Source organism: Pinus tabuliformis, chromosome J (assembly GCF_031772625.1).
Source record: "Pinus tabuliformis cultivar Carrire ecotype Pingquan chromosome J, CPIR1, whole genome shotgun sequence".
Classification (NCBI taxonomy): Eukaryota; Viridiplantae; Streptophyta; class Pinopsida; order Pinales; family Pinaceae; genus Pinus; species Pinus tabuliformis.
Genome location: NC_142295.1, coordinates 656,191,151 through 656,199,121, shown reverse-complemented (window position 1 = coordinate 656,199,121; position 7,971 = coordinate 656,191,151). Strand labels below are relative to the sequence as shown.

General features: G+C 36.0%; 1 pseudogene; it reads right to left on the bottom strand.

Moving 5' to 3' along the window:
- Nucleotides 1–651: 651 nt before the first annotated feature.
- LOC149228607 (receptor homology region, transmembrane domain- and RING domain-containing protein 2 pseudogene) lies at nucleotides 652–1,125 on the bottom strand (annotated as a pseudogene).
- Between the last annotated feature and the right edge of the window lie 6,846 nt (nucleotides 1,126–7,971).

The window sequence follows — 7,971 nt, the reverse complement described above, 5'->3', positions numbered from 1 at the left end:
GTGTTTTAGTATATTGCATAATCTATTGATCTACAGTGGGAATTTCTATAGGGAAGACCTATGTATTCCATTCAATATTCACCATCAACCCCTAGAGTCAGTAAGCAGAGTAACATATGGCCTAGAAAAAATATGATATTGTCAAAACAGATCTTGAAGGAAATTACTTTCCCTAGAAATCTACCATCTTTAGCTTTGTTGAAAGCTGAATAATAAAATATACATAATCCTTTCACTCATAGTCCTCATTCCTTCGACAAGAAAAACAAGGTGAAGAAGATAACAAGTAACAAAATAGCATAACTTGTTCAGAAAGAGCAATCACTCCCTTGGCTAGAACTCATATTTGAATTATCTGGCTTTCTTGAAGGCACAACGGGACCTGGCAAAGAAGTGTATGGGGTTTGGAGAACTTTATTTCAATTAGTTTTCTTCCCTAGAGGTTGTTGATTGTATTTGGATTGGTGCTGTTGTTTTTGTTGCTACATTTGATAAAGAGAATGATGTGGTCCCTACTGCTGAAGTTGAAATAATGGTGAATTCATGGACATTTTCCAAGCTAGACTGCCAGATTGACCATCCTAGTATTAATATCATACCATGGAACTCACGAATATGTGAATGATTTCCAACATGTCTTAATCGATGCCTTCATACAAAGAAATAGGTTGCAAGCACAACACAAATAACAAGAAGGGAGATGAAAGCAATTTCCAATACTGACCATGTTGTGTTCTCATATGAAGGGACGAGCCAAAATTCCATATTTGGATCTCCAACATGTTTCAAAAACATTTCTCCTGCTGCTTTAGAAACAAACACTGCATGAATTGTGACACCATTTGAATTTCCAGCCATTGAAACTAGATCGATACTATCTTCATTGTTGTAAATAATGGTTGCACTAAATCCTGCAGCTTGTGTATTTCTAACTTTCTTCTCAAAGGTGCATGTACCCCAGATTATTAGAGCAAATGGAGCATATACATCTTTATGTGTGATTGCTTTGTTAGTGAGTGGAGTATAGGCATCAATAGGTTCAGCAAGTTGTAAAACACCACAAGCTCCTGGTCCTCTAATTGTTGTAGCAATTATCCAATCATCTCTAACAGAGTCGTAGTCCATATCACTTTTTACTATCACATCATATAATCCCTTTTTGTGTTCATCAAAAAATGCCCCAAATCCAGTGTCTTATTGGGAAAGTTCATCATATGTACTGAGCTCATAACCTGTCCTGCTCTCATAACAACTATCATATCTGCCTCACGTAAGAACTCCACTTGATGTGTCACTAGAACAACAGTTTTATTCTTTAAAACACTTCTAATGCACTCCTTAAACAGATAACTTACTGTGTGGCATCTAAAGCACTAAAAATATCATCAAGAAGGTATATATTTGAATGTTGATAATAAGCTCTAGCTAACTGGATAATGATGATGATGGAGCCAGGGGTAATATTTTGATCAAGGTTTTGAGATAGTTCAGTAATAATAGTGGTAAAGGAGGATATAGTTCAGAATTAGGAATTAGGAATTAGGATATAGTTCAGAATTAGGAAGGATGATGGTTACAAGGGAGGCATGGGTGGTTTCAAGTCAAGGATTTGGGGATAACAAGAGTAGTGACCAGGGATGTAAGGTAAACCTACAATTATAATTAGTAATTATCAACTATCTATAATCAAGCCAAATGAGTCAGGATGATACCTGGGTCACTTAAAATATTTTAAGCAAAGATAATGTGAATGCATAGAATTCAGGTCCATTGTTCAAGCATGATCTCCATAGAAGAAGGATGAGTTTGCAGCAGATTTGAATTGCACTTGGATGATGACACTATTCTCATGTTGCAAAACTAAGAAAATATTTCTTGAAATATGAACTGAAGATGGTTCTGGATCTGTTGAAGAAGGCTAAACTAGAGATAATAAAGGAGACTGGAAAATGAAAGTCCCCTCCTCCCCCACACTTGAGGAGTTGTATGTCCCCAAACAAATAAGGAAGATGACTGCTGCAAATGATGATCAAGCTACTACATGGAAACCTTTATTGAAACAAGATTTCTACTAAAAGAAAAGGAAATGCTGCTACAATTGTCCTCATTGTTGCAAATATGTGCTGAGATCACAAAACCATATAGTCCTCAATCACTACACATCCATGTGCAATCCTGCATATGTGAATAAATGGTGTCGATGTCGAACATAAGCAAGAATCATTGGATTACCGACCATTGAGGAGATCGTTAACCAATGCGAGATATCCCACCTTTGATGTCAATGGGAATCAAGGCACTAGGTACATTCTACTAGCCATGAATGGATTTTTCAAAGTCGAATGGACTGCAAAATTCATCCACCAAGAAACATTGATGTATTTCCTTGGTAGATGACATGGATACCTTCCATTAAGGCATGCAGGCTCCTAGGTACCTTATCTAACCCTAACCATGGTCCCAGATGATGTGTTGATGTAGATGGGATAAGGCTTGTTGGTAGGTGGGCCTTAAGGAATCCCACATCAACCAACTCGAGTAAAAACATAATGACATGAAAAATACATGATTTTAAGAACTCATACAAATTTACAAACTTTATTGGGAACCTTTCCCACTAGTTACTTGGTTTTCAAGCAAAGTCCCTGTCCAGTTGTGCCAGACATGCTGGTTTTCACAAAAGGACTTATTTTTCTCTTTACTATTTCATTTATTTAATATAATACTAACTTTCCTAGTATACTAAAGATAAGATATCCTCCTTCAAGTGAAAGAAAACTTCCAATGAAGGTATGTGCAGATAAGATACAAAGATATGATCATGCCTAGATTTAACATATAAACTTTAGATGGTACATGAGCATGAACAATCAACATCTTTGAAAGAGATGATGTGAAGAGTATTTGAAGATGAGAGTGATACTTTGACTGAATTGTAACCTTGAACCAATGCTCGATGTAATCCTGGTGGTATTGGCTCGTTTCTTCATTTGGACCACTCTGAATGTCTTCCTCGGTCATGCCAGAAGAGCTTGGATAATCAGTCTCTGGAATGCACACAAAGCTTGTTGCTGGGCATGGTGAAATCTCTTCAATCTCAGGTTCAGTTGAATGCTCCCCATCATATTTGGTGCATGGATCATCGATATCCTTGGTAGATAGGCAAGAGGACTTAAGGGAGCTTTCCAAATCTTGTTCTGGGTGTGGAGAGGCAGATAATTTCCTGAATGTAGTCAGGATAAACTCTTCCTGAGAAGAATATACCCCAGCTACTGCTAGGATTTGAGAAAGTGCTTCGAGGGACATTCTTCAAGATCTCGGTCATTCTTGAATTTCTCCTGCTAGTTGATGATCCCTATCTCGCAACATGGATTAGTACAAAAGAGAGGGGTTCTTACAGCACCCCAAAAAAATTTTGTCATTCAAAGCTTGAATTAAAAACTGCTAATTGCAAGAAAACTAACACTGGAAATGAATCTACCTTTACTATCCCTAGGTCTACCTTTACTTCTATGCATAAAATAAAAGGAAATAAAAACTCAAGAACAAGCAGTAATTGGTCAGACTTTGGAGCAACCCCACAAAAGTGGATGCGTGGCTCTTCACTCACGTCTTACCGTACACTCTCCACCCTCTGACAACCCTGCAAGATCCTGAAACTCTGATAATGGTTACCTGAATAAAAAATTACAACTCCCCGACAACGATGCCAAAATGTTGAGAGATTAAATTGGTGAATTAAACCTCTTAATATTTAATTGTCAATCCGGGCTCATAAACATGAGTTACACTGCACTTCTTGATTCAGTTTATAGGTCAGATCTTTAAGGTTTCCTTTATAATGAGCGGCTAAGGAATAAAACAAACAAATGCTTCTTTCAAACTTAAAAGAAATCAAACATCTAACTGTCATGAGCAAACCCAACAATAAAATTTAATCTAGAGATTCAAAACCTTCACAAATTCTAGAATTCAAATCTGTACTCAACAACTACTGAACTACGTATCTCTAGTGATGAAAATGGACTTCTATTCACACAAAAATTTACTCAATCAAATCTTCAAATGTTGGTACCAGACCTTCTATTTGCAAAAACCATTTAATCATTACTCAACAAGCATCCTATGATGATGGTAGTTCTTACTTGAAGCAATCAAACAACCTGTACTAATAACCATTCAACCATTAAACTATCGATACAAATAACAATTCATTCCTGAAGCAAATAAGCAATTTGTATCAATGATAACTCAATCCTCAAGCAATCTATAACAATCCAACTCTAAGAAAATGAGTAATCTATCCTAATAGCAACTCAATCAAACAATTGTTCTGTACCTAATTTTCTATTACCCTATCAAGACTCAGGAGTTAAGTACTGATATGAAGAAATTACTCTGTTTTACTATATCACTCACTTATTTGTTGTTCTATCTTCAAATAAACCACTTGATTTGATTAATGAAGGCAACCCTAATGCTGATCCTATTTAACACCCAACTATGTAATCACACAAATTCTAAGGAACTATACTTAAATCTTTCCTAGAATCACAATAATCCCTACTTGTGAATATTCTTACTCAAAACCAATATGATGTTGTAAATCTAGGTAATGATTTAACTACGAAGTGGATAACTGAAACCTATGAACCAAGAGAGAGATCAATCATTCAAATGAGACTAATTATTGCATAGAAATAGGGAAGAGTAATCGTTTCAGTCAACTAATGAAATTGGTAATTGCATGAACAAGGGAGGCAAGTATGAGCTAAAGAATTACACACAAATGTTCCTGTAGTGTTCTGTTACCAATCCACAATGCATTAATCTGATAGTCTGTTAAATAAAATGAAACAAAACAAAAACCAATCAATCATCTGTGCAAGTAATACATCTTCACGCTTTGGTCACCAATCCAATTTGTTTCAACCAAATCCATTACAGTATTTGAACAGTCGATGCAACGTTTTCCTATATTCGTGTTGCCTATACAATGCTAACAGTTTAATCAAGGGATCAATTTGATTCAATTCTCTTAGGGAAATAGAGTTCGATTTGGCGAATAGACGAAGCCTGTTTTAATCAATTTAGATCTTATTCATACATGACTATCGAAAAGTTTAAGGACTATTCTGGCATTGACCATAGGTAGCGATTTCAATCAACTTGTCAAACGACCATACAATGTGTTTAAGATGATGGAAAATCAGGGTAATGGCATAGCTCTGGTTTGGAAAGCACACAACGTTCACACCCGAATCTAATTGCAACTATGAAAATAACAAGAATTTCGCAATCATTCAACGCACCTATGTGTACTAATCAATCAAACGAACAACTCAATTGAACTAACTTGCAATAGAAAAGGAAATTAACTGTAACTAGTTTCATAGTGACACTGTTGATGAAAATACAGAGAAAACCCAGATGGGTGGGCCTAGCCACACCTGGGGGCTAATAAACTTACAGTAACGAAACGATTTCGATCACAATTAAAACATGAGCATCAACATCCCATCAACGCATTCAACTAGAATTTAGAGAAAAAGCATCATAACAATCTTCTATTGAAGCTAAGTCATAATTATACAGTAAATACTTCAAAGGTTCGGCATTCTCCCCTGTCAAAATCAAAAGGCATGCTTTATAATAGAGCCTGATACATAATTGGCAAGCATCAGATCTGTTACAGAGAAAGGCATGGAAAAACCAACGATATGGAGATCTGTGAATTAATATTATTTATCACTAAAATCCTCTAATTATTAGCTATCCACTTCCTATCAAAACCATATTTTGATATAGAACTTTTCAACCAAAACCGTTCAACAAAATTCGGACCCAACTGATCCAATACGTTCATGTTTAGAAATGGTTTTCATTGGAATATTCCACGATAACTCCTTCACAAAGATGAATTTTGGCAAACAGTTTCTGGGTTATATGAAACATGGTGCTATGAACAAAACCCATGTCTCATAATTTCTAAATTCTTCCCCATTTGATCAGAAAATCTATTTTTTCACCTACAACAATTTCATACTCAACTACCCAGCAACTAGTTAAATTTGACTTGTGGAGACTTCTGGCAACCTGTAGCAATACATCACAACATTAAACCTGTAATGATTAGTTAACCTCAAGGATCTAAACATGAAACATTTGATCTTTGAGTTATAGAATAGTTAAATAACACCATTATAATGCTTTTACCGAGGGATTGGATCTATCACTATCAATAGAATAATGAGGATGAAATGATACACAAGAGTCTTAAATAGGGATCAAAATGTGGCAAAAATATAAGAAAGGAGGTGAAATACAAAGACAAAAAGTGGGTCCAACACTGCAGAAGGATAACTCTTAAACATATCGGTGACACGACTCCAGAGTTTGGCAATCTGTTGGATCCATAGGATCGGAAGTCATGATGATGTGGCAAAGATCAAATGGAAAGGAAAAAATGAACGACCCAACCCAGGAAAGTCAACGTTGAAGTGTGGATATCCCAACCCACATGAAGCATAAAGTGTCATGTTCAAGAGTGAGTTTCCAACACAACTAATGGAAATTTCCCATTTCCCCCCACCATTTTTGGTAGGTACCCCAGTTTTTTTGATCGCACACTTGAAGGGGATAGCATGTGCTTGTACTTTAAGTCCATACTGTTGAAAAGTGTGCAACAAGAAATTCTTGTTGAGAATGTAACAAGATGATGGAGCTTAGTGGAAAGGAGTCGCCTTCACTAAGTGGTACTGCAGGCAAGTTTTGGTGCAAAGTCTATTTTTAGACATATGGATCATGGTCTATGAGTTGCAGTTTGTTGATTATGGATGATTGGTCATGTTGGGAAAAATAGATGGACTTCTATTTTTGGATCACAACAGGAGTGATCAGAGTCTATTTTTAGACTGCTAGTCAAAAATAGAAAATTCAAATATTATTGTCTCATAATAATATTTAGATTATAAACTTTATCTTATCCTCTTGGAGCACTTCATTTTGAGCTACAGATGTGGTACATGCAACTGTCAGAAGGAAATATGCTTTCTTTGTGGGTCATTTGAGCTATTGCATGCAGGACATCAGTTAGAACTCATGTGGTTGAGTTCTGTGGAGTTGGATGAGCAGTTAATGGAGTTGTGTTCAGTTTGACTTAGTTGAACTAGTTGTATTTAGTCAAACTGGCCAATAGACTAAGTGATGAGTTGTGTGAATTAGTTATTAATTAATTCACTAATTATTAACTCATAATGAAACTGAAGAATACATCAGTTAACTCAGTGCATGTACAGTTCAGTGGAGACAGGTGTTAGAGGTTGAGATTTCTATCAGTTGTGACTATAGTTGTGCATGCGATCTTGCACAAGTAATGTATTGAGTATGCCCATGAGGATTGCACAACATATGCCAATTAGAATAGCCTATGCTCACATGATTTCCAGTGTGAGTGATTTTCACAAGGTAAATAGGATTTTGGATCAGCCATTCATAATTCATTCTCTTGCAGGGTTGTGCAGTGGAGGCAGGCAAAGCAGTGGAGGATATTTGAGTAGTGATTGATCAGATCTGAGCTAGTTTTGTGTGTAACAGGTGGAGATAGTGCTAGATACTTGTGAGGAGTATTGTACTATGTATTGTTACATGTTCTCAATCATTAATATACAGATAGTGTGGGGTTTTCAGTTGTAAGCTTTCCCCGGGTTACATACTGTGTTAATGTGTGCATGCGATTGATGTTTCATTTTTTTTGATGTTGTTGAATTGATGATCAACGTAGAGGAGGTTAAGTATTATGCATGTATTCTGCAATAGTGTATAATCGGGATAATCTCTGTGAATAAGTGTCATATTATTCAAAATTTCTACATGGTATCGGAGCTGGTTGATTTGTAGAAAAAGTTCTACATGGTATCGGAGCTATTGATCATCAGATCTATTATTTAGAAAGTGTTTACATTTTATTTC